The sequence below is a fragment of the Morone saxatilis genome, unplaced genomic scaffold, assembly GCF_004916995.1.
Source record: "Morone saxatilis isolate NCDOM2014 unplaced genomic scaffold, NCSU_SB_2.0 Contig5, whole genome shotgun sequence".
Lineage (NCBI taxonomy): Eukaryota > Metazoa > Chordata > Actinopteri > Moronidae > Morone > Morone saxatilis.
The window spans coordinates 8,888,342-8,893,158 of NW_023340095.1; the positions used below are offsets into that span (position 1 = coordinate 8,888,342).

Consider the following 4,817-nt stretch of genomic DNA (forward strand, 5'->3'; position numbering starts at 1 on the left):
AAAATCAGTAGTGCTCAGCTCTTTACACTGTGTATTGTAAACAATTATGTGGTATCACAATCAGAATAAGTACCACTCAATGTGCCACTCATTTGGAGGTGCTGACACTTCAAAATAACTGTATCTTGCGATTGCTGTGTTTGCTGCTGAACAACCTTACAAACTCATCCATATCCAAGGCCTTGGCTCTCTTGGACTCCACACTGCGTTCACAGGCAGCTGTGCTTACAGGTAGGGCCAAAGCAGTTTTGCACAACCTGAACAGTTCATAGAAGACCTCTTTAAATGGCTCCAGGAACTCTGTAAACTCAAGCAAACTGGTGAGATTCTTCATTCCAGCTGCCTTGTTTCTCTTCCAGATCCGCTTGGCTTGGTGGAGCTCATGCTTCAGATCCTCCAGGTTTGTGTCGTAAATGGTTCCAAACAAAAACAAAGGAGCCTCCTCTAAAAAGCTGTTGCTTTTAGGATTGAGTGCCTGAATCCCTCTCATGATATCTCAATTGGTTTTTGAAAACCGCCTCTCTAGCTCAGCATTTACACGGCCTAGGATCGGATAGTAAACAGTCTTACAAAAATCATCCTTGCTGATGTCACAGTATCGCTGACCAACTGTGGAAATGACAACAGCGTCGTTAAGAGCAGAGCTTGTTTTAGGTTGCCTTTTAGACATCCTCTCTCTGCTGATGTTGCACTGCTGAGCGATGCTTAGCACTTCTGTCCACAGCTGGTCAAAAGATGATTCATCTCTATATTATACTACTGAGTCTTGCAGCGCCTCAATGAGGTCAATTGCTCTGGGGAGGTCCACTGATGAGGACTGCAGCATGTCACTCAAAAACCTTGTAACTCCAAGTATTCTTCTAAAGGTTGCTAGAAGGCCAATGAAATCTAGGTTTAGCTGCCCTCACGGTCCACGTGCCTCTACACTTCTGTCTCCATTATTCTCCTCATCAATGTCATGAAGGATGTGTAGCACAGCTGGAAGCGGGTCCATTAGTTTTCGCCAGGCATAATACCTGCAAGCCCACCTAATATCACTGAGTCTGGGCAACTCTTGAGGCTGATCCTCCTGATACATTGAGCGCTGTATGTCCTGTCACTTCTGGTGGACATAGGATCCTGACAGAAACACATAAAGGTGCTGAAAAAAAGTATGATGCTTCTGGTACTGCTCTGTGTCCACAATAATCAAATTTAGGCAATGTGCATTGCAGTGCACATAAAAGGCATGCTTAACCAGGGACTGTATCCTTGCAGACACACCACTGTGTTTGCCACTCATTACTGAAGCCCCATCATAGCCCTGCCCCACCAGCTGTTCTCTGTATTCTAAACCATACTTTTGCAGGCTATTAACAATTTTTTCAGTTAGCCCAGCAGCATCAAGTTTGTCTGCATGCTCAGAATGCATGAAGCTTTCATGCACTGTACCTCTGTAGTAGTACCTGAGTACTAATGAAATTTGTTCCTGTTTTTTTAAGTCTTTTGTTTCATCAGCTAGAATACTGAACACTCTTTTACCTCTTCAATAACGTCTTTTTTCACCATATCTGCTAAAACCTCTAAAATCTCATTCTGAATATGGTTGCTGGTGTACTTGGCATTGCTATGTCCCATTTTCTGTTTTATTAAGGGGTCATGCTTGGCTATGAGCTCCAAAATGGCCAAAATGTTGCCTTTGTTTCCTGAGTCTTCTGACTCCCGATGGCCACGCTGTGCTATGTTCTGAGTGGCTGTGCATAGCAAAACATCAGCAACTGTTTTGATATATTTCCCTTTTTCCTCTACCTTTTTTGGTACTGTTTGTCCATTGCCTGGAGTAAAGTATTGTTCTCAACACCCCTCTGATACTCTGTCCATGCCAACATGGCATTAAGATGGTGCTCTCCTTTAGCATGTAAGCGGAAACCTCCATCTTTGTACATGGCCTTTTTCCAGTTTGAAAAGCCAGTAGCTGAGTTGAAGGTTGTCTCCGGAACAGAGCAGAGGTGGGTAGAGTAGAACCAAAAATTGTACTCCAAGTAAAAAGTACTGTTACTTCAGAATAAGTATGACTCAAGTAAAAGTAAAAAGTATCATCCAAAATATAATTAACTTGAGTAAGGAGTAAAAAAGTGCTTGGTGAAAAAACTACTGTTACTACTAACTGTTGAAAGTTACGTCTGATTTATTTGTTAAGCACAAGCATTCAATCAGACAGACAAAAATACAAAATAATCATCACATAAAATAAAATCCTAAGTGCAATGTGGCACTGGGCAGCTGAGAAAGCTGATGGCGACCATAACTTCCTCTGAGGACTCAGAAAGAGGGATTATCCCTTAAAATAGGTTCAGGAGATACAGGATCAGGGAGACGTGTGGCGATGGACTAGCTGGCTCAGGACAGTGAGGGCAGAGGGTAACAGGCATGGATGTATTGCAGAGGCAGCGCTCTGTTCATACCTATGAAAGCTGCTCAGTGGTGCATGAAGCCCTGGGCGATAAGTCCCTCCCTAGCTGCCTGTTTTTACAGGGAATAAAACTGAGTTTGGCATCAGGAAATAGTTTTATTCGTATAACTTTTATAATTTTTTTATTTGATAGCATGATTAATTGTAAAGATGAATAAATGCTGCTCCTGCTGACTGATGATCTGGATGGGCATTAGCAGGGCCAGCTGATTGAATGGCAGAGGTGGCTGTAGAGGGTTCTAGGTCATGGTCAGTCATGGTGCTGGGCAGCGCCGGCTCTGTGGCGCTGGGCAGCAATGATGCCGAACCTCTGGGCAGCTGAGAAAGCTGATGGCCTCAGGAGCCATGACGACCAGAACTTCTTCTGGGGACTTGAACGCAGGGATACTCCCTGGAAATGGCAAGACCAGACCAAATCAAAGATGGCTACCATACATGAGGGTGGCTTCTTCACTGGTCAATTTAAAGCATATAAGTTCAGCAGATACAGGATCAGGGGAGACAGGCAACAAAAGGTTAGCTGGGTCAGGAGAGTCAAGTTCCTGGTAGACCGGCTCAGGACAGTGAGGCCAGAACCTAGCAGGCCTCAGGCTAGCAGACTGGGAAACAGGCTTTGGTTTGCAGTATCTATTTGACACATTTTAAAACGAGATAAATAATTTAAAAAAATAAAGAAGGCAAAGCTAATGCACATTCTAACAAGTAAATGCAGGCAGATATGTACAGATTCTGGTTCAGGTTTAGCTAGGTAGAGATTAGCTGGTATAAATACTGAGGGGACAGATGGACAATCGTTACAGTTCCTAAGAAATGCACGGGCCTTGGGAAGTGAGAAGTGGAAACAGGGATACAGGGAGAGACTGAGTCAAATAAAATAAATGTCATGCTACAGCCATTTCCACCCCAGGCCCTCCCGCTGAACACGGCCCTGTGGCCACGCCAGCTGCCCACCACAGTTTGGTGTGAAATGCTGTCAATTTAAAAAAAAAATGTATATGAATGAATGAATGAATTTATATGAATTTTAAAAATAGGATGTTAAGCCTAGGGTAGGTAAAATCCCATTCCCTCCCTTCAGGCTTCCCTCTAAAGCTACTTCCCCAAGACATGAACACCACAGACCACTGGTTCCCAACCTGGGGGTCACCTCTAGGGGTCGTCAAAGCTTCAAAGGGGGTCGCAAGGCCTTCTTGATTTTAAGAAATGTAAGAAACTTTTAAAAAAATATACACACTGGACCTTTACCTGATTTTGTTCATTTATGTGAAGAAACCTGAATGAAATTGTTTAGATTATATTTAAGTTTTAAACTTTGAAGACCTGAAGACTAACTATATTTACAGACTTCACTTTCTGCTTATCAGCCTCATCCTGCATTAGAATAGTATGCAGGTAAAACAACCAAAGAGCTAACAAAACAATGGCCAAGCTTCAGGCAGAAGATAACTTATTAAAAAGTACATAAAACAGAGAATTGTTCCTAAATGGTCAGGAAAACTAATCTGGTAAATTCACAGGATATAATAACTGTCACATTGTTTACTGATACAACAATACAATATTTTATTGTCAGAAGTATTTCTCCCAAATCACATACAGACACAAACAGATTCTTCTTTTTGCAGACCAACTCATAAGTTTTGTCTAAAAGCTGAACTTTTACCACACATAAAACTTTGAATTCGATTTCTTATTCGTGTCAGTTTGAAACCATAGATCAGGGGATTTATAATTGGAGGGACAACAAGAAATTCTATTGCCATAAAATTCTCAACACTTTGTGATATATCTTTTGACCCAAATCTCATGTACAACAAATCAAAAAGCAAAGATCCAACAACAACTATTAAACAGAATAAATGTGGCAAACATGTCTGCATAAATTTACTCCTGTTCTCTTTGGATGTTAGGCATGTTCTGATTATATATATGTAAGACCAAACACAAAATAACTGGCCAAAATAAAAAGTATAATTTAAAGCTGGAACAATAACATTTGCTATGGAGGCAAAACAAGCTAGTTTACCAATCAAAAAATTAATACAGTAGATTTTTTGGTATGTGTGAGCCACACAACCTGGATATTGATGTTGTTATTGAACCTATGAACACCAAAAAAAGGGGTATAAGCCAAGCAAAAAACACAAACACACAAACTCTTTGTATAGTCATCACAGAGTGGTACACCAGAGGTCGACATATAGCCACATATCTGTCATAGGCCATTAGCACTAGAAGAGAGAAATCAGCACAAGCTGAAGAGTGTAGCACAAAACCTTGCAGGAAGCATCCAGCATAAGAAATTACATGAATGGTGGATAGAAGATCCACAAGGAATTTGGGATAAAATCCTGCTGTCCCATAA

At 41.4% G+C, this 4,817-nt stretch overlaps 1 pseudogene; it reads right to left on the bottom strand.

Annotated features, from left to right (window-relative positions):
* Positions 1-2,702: 2,702 nt before the first annotated feature.
* On the bottom strand, positions 2,703-4,816 carry LOC118339307 (annotated as a pseudogene).
* Position 4,817: the final 1 nt, after the last annotated feature.